The 13,632-nt window shown below is 37.7% G+C and overlaps 1 pseudogene; it reads right to left on the bottom strand.

The window, feature by feature from the left end:
- Positions 1–13,008: 13,008 nt before the first annotated feature.
- The window catches only part of LOC129872409 (B3 domain-containing protein REM20-like), a 52,726-nt pseudogene continuing 52,102 nt past the window's right edge, over positions 13,009–13,632 (bottom strand).

The following is a 13,632-nucleotide window of genomic DNA, read 5'->3' as shown; positions in this document are numbered from 1 at the left end:
ACCACTCTAGTATTCAAATGGCCCCATTTGAGGCCTTATATAGTAGGCATTGTCGTACTCTAGTTGGCTGGTTTGATTCTTTAAAGCCTTGGCCGCACAGTATCGATTTACTTGAGGATGACGTAGCCATGGTTCGGGTTATTCAGGATAGGCCGAGGAAAGGTAAGAGTAGGAATCTTTATTATGTTGAACGCAGACGCCGATCCTTGTGCTTTGAGTTGGAGATCAGGTATTCTTACGGGTATCGCCCTTGAATGGCGTGATGAGATTCTGCAAGTGGGGCAAGCTTAGCTCCAGGTATATCGGGCCTTTTGAGATTCTGAGGAGGGTTGGAGAGGTAACTTAAGAGTTGGCCTTGCCTCAACCATTTTCATCTAAAGACTTTATTTTCCATGTTTCTATGATGCACTAGTACATCCCAGATGAGTCAAATGTACTCCGATATGATTCAGTTGATTTGGTTGATCGCCTGACTTTTGTTGAAGAGCTAGTTGTATTCTAGCCAAAGATGTTCTCCAGTTTCGTTCTAGGTCCATCCTTGTGGTTAAGCTCTAGTGGCTCCATCGTCCAATCAAAGAGGCTAGCTGGGAGACCGAGCAAGAGATGCGGGAGTAGTTCTCCAACTTATTTGAGCATCCAGGTATATCCTTGTCTTTAATTTCATGGACAAAAGTTCTTTTAGAAGTGGATGTTGTAATGACCCTCCAGGTAATTTTCCTAATACTGTGCCCATTTCATTGTTTAGAGCATTCTTATAGAGACCCAAGGTCATTTATGACCTGTTGTCTCTAGTAGCATGGTTGCCTAGTCGTTCGTTTGGTTTTAGACCTATTTCCACGTTTTGGAGCTTTTATAACTTGAAAAGTTGACTTTCATCATAACTTCAAGAAAATGACTTCAGAACTAAATTTTGACAATTCCATCAGCTCTGGATTGGACAAATTATGCTAGTAGCATGGTCGGCATAAGTACCGAGGCAATCGGTATGAGTTTGAGACTATTTGGCACTTTTGGTTTTAATATTTGGCCCATGGTTGACTTTAGTCAATATTCTTAGAAACCATGCTCGGATGAAAATTTTGACAGGGAGGTTAGCTCTAGAATGTCGAGTTTAGTCTAGAATGGCTTTTCGTTTGCTTCTCGAGGCTTCTAGTCTAATTCTGAGGCCCGTTGTTGAATTTGGCTCAAAATGACCCTTGGGTGTGGACCTAATTTCAATCATAACGACCTCATATAGAAATTTCGACTGCCCGATTCAGTGTGAAATATCAAATTTGGTGAGGTAGCATATGTCGTTTGCATGCACGGGATTCCAAAAAAATTCTGAGCACCCCGTTAGAATTTTTGAACTTGAGAAAACTTAGCTTTTCAGCTAATATCTAGTACATGAGAATTGTTTCTCTGCGATCGCGTGCCCTTGGCCACGATCACGGAGGTCCAGGAAATTATTCTCTGCGTTCGTAGAGGTGTAAGTCTTTTCCCTCCGCGTTCGCAGGCCTCTGGCCATGTTCGCGAAGGCCAAGCTTGCTGACCTCTGCGTTCACGAAGGCCAAGGTCCTGGTCTTTTAATAAAAGACCAAGGACGAAAATCAGCAATAGCTCTCTTCATTTCAAACCTCGATTTCTCTTTCAATACAAGCTCAAATTAGGCAATTTAAAAGCCTAAATTAAAGAAAATTTTGTAAGGAACCCGTTAGTAATCTTAGAATCTTGTACAGAGGCTTCGTTTGAGGTAAATATATGAAATTAGCTACTGACCTTAGTGATTTTTGGATTGATATATTTTTGAACTTTAGGAGGTCGTATCTTGATCATTTGAGCTCCGTTTTTTGTAAATTTTGTGGCTAAGTTGTGGGGTTTCTCTCTAGGAACATCATGGTGTAATTTGTTTGGATTGGGAGAGTTTATTTTTTTTTAGAAATCGTAAACCAAAGATGCCTACTGAGTACCTTTTGTCTTGGTACTCATACTACACTCTATATCTCCTTTCGTGATGCAGGACCGACCACCAGCTACCGTCCTAGATAGATCGAGCCTGTTGCAGTCAGCTTCGAAGAACAAGATGAGTACTTTACATTTTGGGATCATTTATCTCTCGTTCAATATGGATGGCTCGTCTTTTACCTATTTGAGACTAGCCAGTTGTTATATATATTTTCGGTCAACTTTTAGGACTTGTACTAGCATTTTATTTTATAGTAGCTCTGTACTTGTGACCTCCATGTTGTGGGAGGGATCTTTAGTTGTATATATCAGGTTTTGGTTTTGCTTCCTTTTATTTATTCGGGTTTTTTGGCATTTTCCATTCTTGATAAGTTTCTACCCTCAAACCCATTACTTGTCGTTCTAGGTTACGGGTTGGCTTACCTACTAGTGGGTTATAGTAGGTGCCATCATGACCTGAGAAATTGAGTCTTGACAAAATTAATGTTCAATAAGACTAGATGATGAGGTTTATATGAGCATATATTTTGGGAGTAGTATTGAGCACCAAGTTGGGTAAGAGTTCAATTGACTCAAACCCCTGAACTATGTAGCCAAAGTAGGATGGAGGCTATCCCTCCTATGTTCTAAAAAGAGGACTTTGATGATTGGATCCAAGATGGTGATGTCCTTTACCCTGGAAAGGTATTGGATGGATGAGGCAACCACATGACTTCATTGTATCATCACTAGCTCATAAGTGATGGATGTCAGTTAGACAAACTTCTAACTGAGTAAGCATTTCTTATAATTTTTTTAAAAAAACTTGCATTGCATATTGATGTTGAGATGATGTTGAGTTCTGAGTTAAGTCTTCCTAAGAGGAGTATCTTGATATATGTCCTTACTTTTCTACCATTTTACATACTCGTACATTCCATGTACTGACGTCATTCGACCTGCATCATAAAATAATGCAGATATAGTTGTTAGAGATCCTCAACAAGGCGCATCATTGAAGATCATTATCTTCCAGCTATTTGGTGACTCCTTCTTTTATTCAGAGGAACTCTTTATACTTTCCTTATTGAGAATTATGTTTCTTTTGAGGTAGCCATAGAAATGTCATTGGCACCGCCTGATAGTGTTAAAGACTTCATAGACAATGTTTAATAATGTAATTGGAGTAATATTCCATTGAAACTACTTCTCCTAAGGATTAATTATTTCCTTTGATGTTGATGATGGAGAGACCACATAAGTATTCTTGTTTTCACTTAAGTCTTCCACTGATGACAAAATGAGTGATGAGACCAAGTGGTTCTCTCGGAGACCAGAGATGGTTTCTAAATGTCGGCCACCCCTAGGGTACTCTCTTGGGGCATGGCACGTCTTCTTCCTAACCTAGGTTGGGGCAAAAACTCCAAAATCCAAAACGTTGGTTAAACGCTAAGGGAACTTACTATTTATTTCATCTAAATATTCATATTCATTGAACATATAAAATAATTAAGAGACTCTCAATATGAAATGACGTAACTATAGAAATAAAAATTATTGGCATAATACATGCATTCACAAACCTTTTAATGGTGGCATGAATTTGATCTCCCTGCAACCACTAGCACACCAATATAGATTAGGAGTAGTACAATGCCTAACTTTGAAAAATAGTCAAGTAAAAATAATTCGTTAATATAGTTCACAAATTAGTACTATCAGTTTTTTAAAGAATAAAAAAAAAGAAAGTTATATATGAACCGCCTTCATGTTGGAACCCATTTCTTTCATAATATACTATTCCTCATGTAGATTAGTTTTGAAAAAGTCCATTGCTATTATTTGTAATTTATAAATAAAAATTTCTTTATAGGTGGCAATTATAGGGGACATGATGAAACCACATTTTTAGCTGTTTATTCTATGGAATGAAGAAGAAATAAGCAGAAACAAAGTTTGTCGCTATGAAGATTACCATCACAACAATAAAAAAAAGCATATATATCTTTTCCCCTCACATTTCCCTATATTCTACTACATAAATTAAGCTACAATCTCATAATTACAAAGAGGGACAACTCTATTAACAATCTATTGATTATGGACCCATTACTAACGAAAAGATTTAAAGCCAAAAACAAATATATCTAAGATACTCAATAATTCAAGAATCTTTTCCGACCTTTTCAGCGTTTGGAGCTTTCCTATAGCTACCCCAAGTTATTTATGACTTGCTAGAAATGATAGTTCGGTCGTCTGGTCATTCATTTAGGTTTTATGCCCGTTTCCCTATTTTGGAGCTCTTGTAGTTGAATGGTTGACTTTAGTCAAAACTCTAGGAAAATTATCTCAGAATGGAATTATGATGGTTCCATCAGCTCCGAAATAGCCAAATTAGGCTAGTAGCATGGTCGACATGAGTATTGAGGCAATCTATACGAGTTTGGAGCCATCTGGCACTTTAGTCTTTAAAATTTGGCCTATGGTTAACTTTGGTCAACTTTTTTGAAAAATGCGCTTGAATGAAAATTCTGTCAGTGCGGTTAGTTTTGAAATATCGAATTTGGTCGGAAAGATCCTTCATTCTCTTTCTGAAGTTCTAGTCTATTCCGAGGCCCTTTAGGGGAATTTATCTAAAAATGGAATTGAGAGTGGGACCCACATTCAATCATAAAAACAATGTATGGATATTTCAATTGTGAGATTAAGTCTGGACCATCGAATTTATAGGGTAGCATAGTCCGATAAGGCGCATGGGATTCCGAGCGAATCTCGAGCACCCCATCGGAGACTTTGGACTTTACCAAATCTGATGTTGTAGTGAAATCTGGTGCAGAACCATTTTTCCCTTCGTGTTCTCGCTATAGGGATTCACGAAAGCCATGGGCCTTGGCCTCCGTATTTGCCGGCATAGGGCCGCATTCCCAATTAGCCTCAGTGTTCACGAGGTACCTTCCGTGTTCGTGGATCCTGATGTCTTTTACCTCCGCGTTCATGGCAGCCCTGCTGCATTCGCGAAGCTTTGAGGGCTTAGCTCTCTTGTTTGCAGACCTTGTCCTCCGCATTCGCAGAGAGCATTTCACTAGTCTTTTAATTAACACAGTGACATAAACTCAACCATTTCCTTGTTTTCATTTCACGATTTTGGGAAATAGAAAGCTCCAAATTGGGTGATTCCAAGTTTTGGAGCTTTGTATTGATCTTGGCTACGTGTTGGTGTGCTCGGGGAAATGTGGGGAGTGTCCTATGTAGGTAATTTCTGCTCAATAGGGGCTTCCCTAGCTTAGCCGTAAAGCTTTAATGATGAAATTAATTGTTGGGCTGATTTCTCTCATTTTGAGCATCAATTTGTGCCCTATTTTGGGGTACAATTCAATAATGCATTTAGAACCTTTTTATGGAGTTGATTTTTGAATTCCCATTACGGTTCCCACAATTCCATTTTTGTCTCAATTTTGGTCCATCTCCGAAAAATGTGATTGTAGAGTCAAAACATCTGTATTGATGAGGTGATCAATATATTGATAATGTGGAGGCATTTGGAGGTGATTTTGTATTGGAGAGCTATTAGGAAGTGGACTTCGAGCGTGCATGTTCGGCTTCGAGGTAGGTAGCGGTCTGCTTGTTCTTAGATTGTGCTTCATAAGATAAATTTTAGCGTATATTGCATGTGAGTAGGATTTTATGTGACGGGTTTAGGATTTTCCTTCCCTTATCCTTATATCTTGATTTCCTATTGAGCCTTGGGCTAGTTTAGTATTGTGAGATCCTTAGATTCAATTGGTACTCATTTAGTTGTGCCTTAGTCTAGTGTTTCTAATTTCCTTTGGAGTTGTTGATTGATGTTTTATAGTAGTCGGTGTGATTAGTATCACAGAATGGGTTTTGTAGATCCTTAGTTATTATTGCAGCTTCTCGTGAGACTTCTTAGGTTTGGTGCCTTCGCTAGTGTGGGGACGTGAGGTTGTGTTAGGATTTGTGAGGTTCGGGCTTGCTTAGTCCTATGATTGTGATGAGATACTTACCTTATGATTAGACCTTGGATCCTTCGATTCATATTGTTGCTATAGGATGAAGTTAGCGGTGGTTTGGTCTTTTAATGTTAGCTTTAGGTAGTTTTTGAGTCCTTCATTTGATGACACTTGGTGATTTCTTTCATTATCTAAGTTGGGATGTGCCTTTTTATGATATTGTTGTTTATCAAGGATTAGTTGGATTCTAGGCTAGTTTCTGTACTCTAGGAGTGAGATACTTGATGTGTATATGGTGTTGCTATCTGCTTGAGTTGTTTGGATACTGGTGGTGGCATGCATTGTATTTGTTGCTCACATACACGTGTTTTAGGGTAAGATCTCGAGCATGCATTGGTTTTACTATCATTTTTCAAGGAAATAGATTTGTTGCCCTTTTTACTACTGAACTTATCTTTTAACGAGAGTCATACCACCTGGATCTTTTTGATAAACTGATTTTCGATAATAACGAGGTGTTGAGGACGTACTCTTTTTCTACTTGAAATATTAGAGGCATTTAGGATGTACTCACTTTTTACTTGATCGGTCGCGGTTCGTGGGCCATTGTGATGATTCTCTTGGTTATATTGATGATCTCTAATCACATTAACGGAGTAGAAAGTCTTGGATCGGGACCAGGTAGGTATATAAGGACACTCCCGAGTCCCCCATGGATTCCTCTATCTATGTGACCCATTGCAACAGGAAAAGGGATGTGTGCACGGGTCCTACCTCAGTGGACGGGACTGAGGGGTAGGTTTATATATCTTGGTACTATGGCACTACTAATTTTATTGCATTACATTCATTCATATGCATTGCCTATCACCAGTATAATTGGGTGTGGACTTTTTGGTCTTATGGAGGCTATACAAGTTTTAGTTTTTGATCACGTACTTGTCGGGCATTTGGGGCTCGGTAAGGTTTTAGTTGGCTATTTGTATACTTGTGACAGTGCGAAGGGTGGTTCTTTTAATTTAAGGTAGGTACTCCGCTTATTCTCTCCTATCTGACTATTTTATGCCAGATTGTTCTAGAATAGCCTTCTTAGCTTCTATGTTCTACTTGTGGTTGTTTCTATTGGTATTACTTTGGTTAGCAGTCTCCTTTAATAGAGCTTTGTCTTGTATAGGTTGATGGGCTAGCACATCCAGGTTTGTGCTTTACTTCTTTTACCCTACTTTTCTCTCTTTCGTTGCTTAGCTTCCAGTTTGTTCGTTATTAGGAATTTCCTGTTGTTTCATTATTACTTGTGATATATGATCCTGTCTTATATGTCTATTATGCAAATTTTATCTTCGAAGCTCAGTCAGCCTATGCCGACTGAGTGCCACTTGTAGGTACTAATACTACACTTCTGCACTCTGCGGATCATAATAAGGGTACTCACTACTGATTAGGGTCTCGCGCAGAGCATCTCTTTGGGATTCGGAGACTGGGGTGAGCTCCTGGCATTTGGAGTTGGCTATCTCCCTCAGCATTGGATAGGACTGGTCTTTATTTTGTTTTCAGAGATAGTTTGTACTTATATCTTGTTTTGTATAAGCTTGTACTCTGGTTTTGACTAGAAGCTCGACTACCAACTGATACCAAGTCTTGGGGGTTTATTTCTGTATTTATTTTGATTCTCTCTCCTTCTCATATTTTCTATTATTATTGTCATCTTCTGCATTCTTTGCTTCCGTGTGATAGCCCTCTCTCTCAGGCTCCACGATATGGGTTAGGCTTACCTACTAGTGGGATATAGTAGGTGCTATCATGTCTCGAGAAATCAGGTCTTGAAAATGATCTATTAGTCTTTCATCTTGTTTTACTTTCACATTTCCTCCTTATTTGGGTTTTAGGTTGATTAGTCGAGATGGGACCATTGTTTGATCCTGACATACGTGATCTATATTTTGGGTCTAACCTTCAGAAAATACTCTTATGGGTTTTTGATAAGATTTAAAAAAAAGTTGGGAAGGAAGAGTAGAATATAATTCTTTCCTATGAAATATACTTTTGATAGAGATTGGGATGAAATTTACCATGTGGCAGCATGTTATTGGGTTCGATCTTTTTTTATTTATCTTTTAAAAATTACAAACAATAAAATACCACTAAATATTAAATACAAAAAAATAAAAAGATCATATTTTTTAATTTTTCTTTTTATTCGTAAATCAAAAATAAAAGTATTGTCTAAAAATCATGACTATTTTTGTATTTTTCAAATTTCTCAAGTAAGATTTTCTAAAAATGAAATAAAGGCAAAAATATTAACTTTTACACTAAAAGTAAAAAGCTAATGCTAAAAAGGTGTAAATATTAAGCAGGGTCAAAAATCATGTGTCTACAAACATAATAGAACCAGACACAAAATCTATCTAATTACATAAAATAGTAAACCCATTTCTCTTTTGATTTTTGTTTTTGATAAGGCATAAATGCAGAGTTTCTAAATCAATACACGTCTGTTACACCCCGTACTCTGGTACCTCGGAACGCTTCTTAAGCTTCTTAAGTTTTTGGGAAGGCTCTTAAGTTTCTTAGAAGTCGTCATGTGAGTCAGATAATCTATAACGCTATCAAATAATCCTAAAGAAAGAAGAATGAGATGCTTCATAATAGGGAAGGTTTGAAATAGGGTTATAAGAATTCGAAAGGAGTTGGAGGCCGAGAAATGAGTCGTAGGACTCGATTGACTCACGTAAGCTACCAACTTGGATGCCCTATGCAATTAAGCTACTTGAGTATACGTCAAGATTAAGTAGCAAGGAATACATAGGCTCTTGAAGTAAGACGAGATTACGAGCTCACGAAAGAGAAATAAGGAAACGACACGCCTACTCGAAGCAAGTAGGTGTTGCACCTACTTGGACAAGCAGGTGATGCACCTACTTAGGATCAAGTAGGTGATGCAACAGCTTGGATGGACCCCACGCTGCCACGTGGCGGCTTTGGATTGGATGCATGATTGAGGTGGCACCCTAGGGGTGCCATGTGTCACCCTTAAGGGCTGCCATGTGTCTCCACTTAAGGACACATATATATACATGTGTATTGCTGGATCAACTCACTTTTCAGCATCTTTACACTTAAAAAAAATTGGAGAAAAACTTGGAGAACATGGAGAGAGAGCTACGGATTTAGTTAAGCAAGGTAAGCCATCCGATTTCATTCCGTGAATTAATTATTTAAGGTATTCTTCAGTTAAGCAACGGTGTTTAACAACATAAAATTTATAGTTGAGGTTTCGAGGAGGTTCTCGTTCTTGTCAGCAAACCCGTTTTTGGAATGAGACTGTTGTTAGTAATAATAGTATAACTCCTTGTGTAGAGCTTCGTTTCGAGTGATTCAAGATATTTTGGAAATATATTTCATAGGGATATAACTTTTATTTATACTATAAAACCCAGTTTTGCTTTTATCCTTTCGAAAAAGGATGATGAAGTATAGGTGAGGTGCTGCCCAGATTTCGTTTCGGAAATCCTACACGGGCTGCTGTTGGTATTTTGGGCATATCTTATGGTATCGAATTGCTGTAGGGTTGATTCAAAATTATATGCGACCCTAAGATACATATATATAACTTTAATTGAGGAAACAGATCTTGTTTCCCTCAATTACCCCTTCGAAACTAAGTGACAATACAAGACAGTAGGCTGTCCAGAATTCACGTTTTGATAGTTTTGGCGAGTTTGACAAGTTTAGGTTAAGGTAAGGGTTTTTATTTCAATTTGGAGTTTATGGTATTGTTATGAAGTGTATTATACGTAGTGTAAGTGGCTGGAAATATGAAAATTCCATAAATATGCTCGACGTTCGAAACAAACCAAATTGGAGTCGCTATAGTTAAATTGTAGTCGAAGCAAGGTGTTGTGCTTGTGGTGTGTGTCTTCAGGTGTGTGGTGTGTGTTGAAGGGCCTAAATGTGTCCTAAAAGAGGTGGGGGATCTTCTGGTTGTATCCACACGACACCCCCACTTCATACGGTTAAAGGTTTTGCAAAACGGAAACTAGAAATCTTATTTTGGTATCGTGGTTTCGAGCGAGTCATTTGGAGTTTATGTGGTATAACATTGATGTGAATTGTATATATTTATGCTGCAGGTTATTGTTGTTGGTTGGCTGTAGCTATTAGGAGTATAATTGGAAATTTGGATAGGGCACATTATAGGGGAGATGCTGCCCGATTTTCGTTAACTCTTTAACTAACTAAGGAACTAGTCGAGAAGGCGAGCGAGGAGATGAGTTCTATAAATACTCTTGTGTAACCTAAGGTGCTGAAAAGACTAAGTTTGTTGATACTTTTATTGCTTCCATGTTACTTGGGTTTAAAGGACGATGAGACAAACGGGATAAAAAGTAACCCGTAATAGGTATGTAAAGCTAACGTTTCCTTCTTTTGGCATGTTTTTGCATACGTATGTAAGGCTTATACTTTCTTTTAGCATTTATTTGGCATAAGTATGTAAATCTTATTCCTTCTCTTAGCATGATTTGACATAAGTATATAAAGCTAATCTCCCTTTTTGCCATGGATTTTACGAAACAAGTATATGACTTTCATATGTTTCCAAAGAAGCCCTATTCTTAAAGCCACTAGGATGGCCAATTTTTCGACTTCCAAAAGATATTTTGTTATGTCTTGATACATATATATATATGATTCCCAAAAATTCTATTTTGATATAGTCCATAGTGACTTTCAAAAGGTACTTGATATGACTCTTGTCTCGATTTTGAACGAAAGCTCATTTTGACTATTCCGTCGAGTCTCAAATATGATTTAAATTACATATAGTTTCTCACTACTCCACTTGTGGATGCCTCAATGTTTCCTTCACCGAGCCCGGGCCACATTTTGTTATCGTGCGTACTTCTCTACATTATTTGTCGTGCCCCGACGTGAGGGGGAAGGTACGACCTGTACATGGGATTTATGGAGTTATGGTGTGCCATGTACACATACGATATGATATGATCTGATATAACCATCTGATATGATATGATCTATTACGGAGATATTCCCTACTCTGGATGTATGATGTGCTGTGTCGCCAGTGACGGAGTGGAAACCACCCTTTGTTCACCAAGTCCCACAATGGGGCCGGATATGAAATATGTTTTTCCGCATACATTATCTGTGGTTATGAACAACATTTTGATATTCTGGATATTTAGCTCACTGTTGCACCTTCTATTCTAGTAATGGCTTTACTTGTTACAGTCCATGCTTTACATACTCAGTACATATGTCGTACTGACCCCCGTTTCTTTGGGGGGATGCGTTTCATGCCCGCAGGTACAGACGCTCGGTTTGCTGATCCGCTCGCCTAAGACATCCACTCTGTTGGTTGGCAGTGCTCCTTGTTCGGGGCCCTATTTTGGTACTAGCTTTTTGTTGTACATTTGTACATATTGGTTAAGGGTACAATGGGGCCCTGTCCCGTCATATGACAAGGATATCGTTCTGTAGAGGTCTGTAGACTTGTGGTGTGGGTTATGTATATATGTTTTGGGCTTGTGTTCAGTGACGGCCTTAACAGCCTTCATATGCTACATCTATTTTCGTGCGCTCTCTAGCGATCTCTTTTGATTTCCTCATTTGTTAATTCGGCTAACATACTCAGTGGGGCTAAGGGTACGTATGGGTTCCCTAATCGGGCACCAGTCACGGCCTACGGAGTTGGATCGTGACAACGTCGTACATTATCTTTAATTCATTCTGAATTGAGACTTGAACCTGATAACTTCTACACCTAAAATTGAAGTGTAGTACAGTCGTAGCAATAATAAACTCAACAAAGATTGGGGTCGATCCCACGTGGAGTACACATGCGTCAAGGTGTCAATGATTGCAAATTTGATAAATTCCTAAGATTTTCTTCAAATAAAAGAGTGACTGATTTATTAATTCTAAAACTAGACTACATTCTAAGCTAGGAATTTAATAGGACACTTCGAATTCAAGAAAATATGACCTTTTTTAAAGGGCCAGAGTTGTAAATAAGCAAGATAAACTAATATCCGTTCATATCATAAATGCCATAAGAGTCCACAACCTCATCGAATGGGTTTAGCTACTCATACTTGAAATGAAAAATACAAGATAAAATGTGTTACGGAAATATTGTGGGATAACTTGTACACAATCACAAGAAAATAAAATAGAGAGGAAAAATAACACAAAGATTTAACGAGATTTGATTAGGTCTAATCCTCCAAGCAAAAGCAGATAGAGTTTTCCACTGTGAAAGAAAAAGAAGTTTACAATCCTTTAGATCCCAAAATACATCCCATATATATAGATGCCAAGTAGCCTCAAACCTATAAGAAAAAGGTTATCCTAATCCTAAAATGACAATATATTCATTTTCCAATTCTATTAGGACAAAGAGTTTCCTCAACCAACAGAGATTATGAGTATTCTAAAATATACAAGGAAAAAATTCAAGACATAATTAAAGAAATGTAAGAACAAAAATAATTATTGATTAAACAAAGAAGAAGATGCAAACTTGTTGTATCCAAACAAACACACAAGTGTTCGTAGTCATACACGTATTGTAGGATCTCAAGTGCAGATATCGTGCCCAAAATAACTTGTCAATTAACTATTTACTAAATTAAACTAATCACAATGTTGTGCAAATTGCCAAACTTCGGAAGCATAAAATTGTACCAGGCTGGCGCACTGCTTGGCGTGGGGCACTACGTGGTGCGACGAACTTGGCCTATTTCAGGTGAAAATTATATCAAAGCCAAGTCCAAGATGACTAAGAAAATTACTTTACTAGCATAGATTATACATCGGATGAATATAGAAAAACATAACGAATTCCATGTTTTCCAACAAAACTTAGGAATTCCAACAGATCAATGTAGACCAATAATGGTTTAACATATGACTGTAAATAAAGTAGACTTTAGTCTTAACGCCAATTAGTTGGCTTATCTTCCGGATCTATTAATACAAAAAAAAATATTCTTCAATATTTGGACAACAAACAACAGTACTTATATTTTTTCAAAATTTGTCTACATATAAAAGGCCATAAAAATTAAAAGGTATGTTAAATAGCAGCATATTATTTCTTGTTGGGATGGGAACCTCCTTCATCGACAACGTGAATTTGTAAGTAAAGGTCTTTGTTGTATTTTCGTCTCACAAATTCACAAATGCACGTATCATTTTTCTCCATAAGGTTCCACCTACATAAACTGCACCACCCGCCAATTAGCCATATTCTACCGTCCTTCCAAATCTTGAGTTTTGCCTCAAATTCTCTGCCAGTAGAGTCACGAATGGTCATACATGAAGGGAGTTCAAGTTTTTAGTCTCTCACTACATCATCCGGAATGTACTACAGATAGGGAAATAAACTTTTTAAAATGTGAATACAATAAGATCGAGCTATAAAACCATTCACTAAAATAGTTGTAGGTTGATAATTACCAGGTGATCTCTCCTATTTGGTCGTATTTTTGTTACAAAGTAATTTTTTTTGGCTTAGTTATACGTCCACTTCTGAATATATCTGTAGCAATTTTTTCATGGGGATCGTTCACCTTGCCAGCACTGGCTCTTTTGCATTCAACTAAATCAAAAACGTTTAACTAGTCAGGTTCACAAATAGAGATCACATGAAAACTCAGAGTTGTGCGTTCTATTTTATTTTACAGGGTTGTGTTTTATTGAAATTGACTTTAAG

The sequence above is a fragment of the Solanum dulcamara genome, chromosome 2 (assembly GCF_947179165.1).
Source record: "Solanum dulcamara chromosome 2, daSolDulc1.2, whole genome shotgun sequence".
Lineage (NCBI taxonomy): Eukaryota > Viridiplantae > Streptophyta > Magnoliopsida > Solanales > Solanaceae > Solanum > Solanum dulcamara.
The sequence above is the reverse complement of the archived record's forward strand: the minus strand, read 5'-3'. Positions and strand labels throughout refer to the sequence as shown.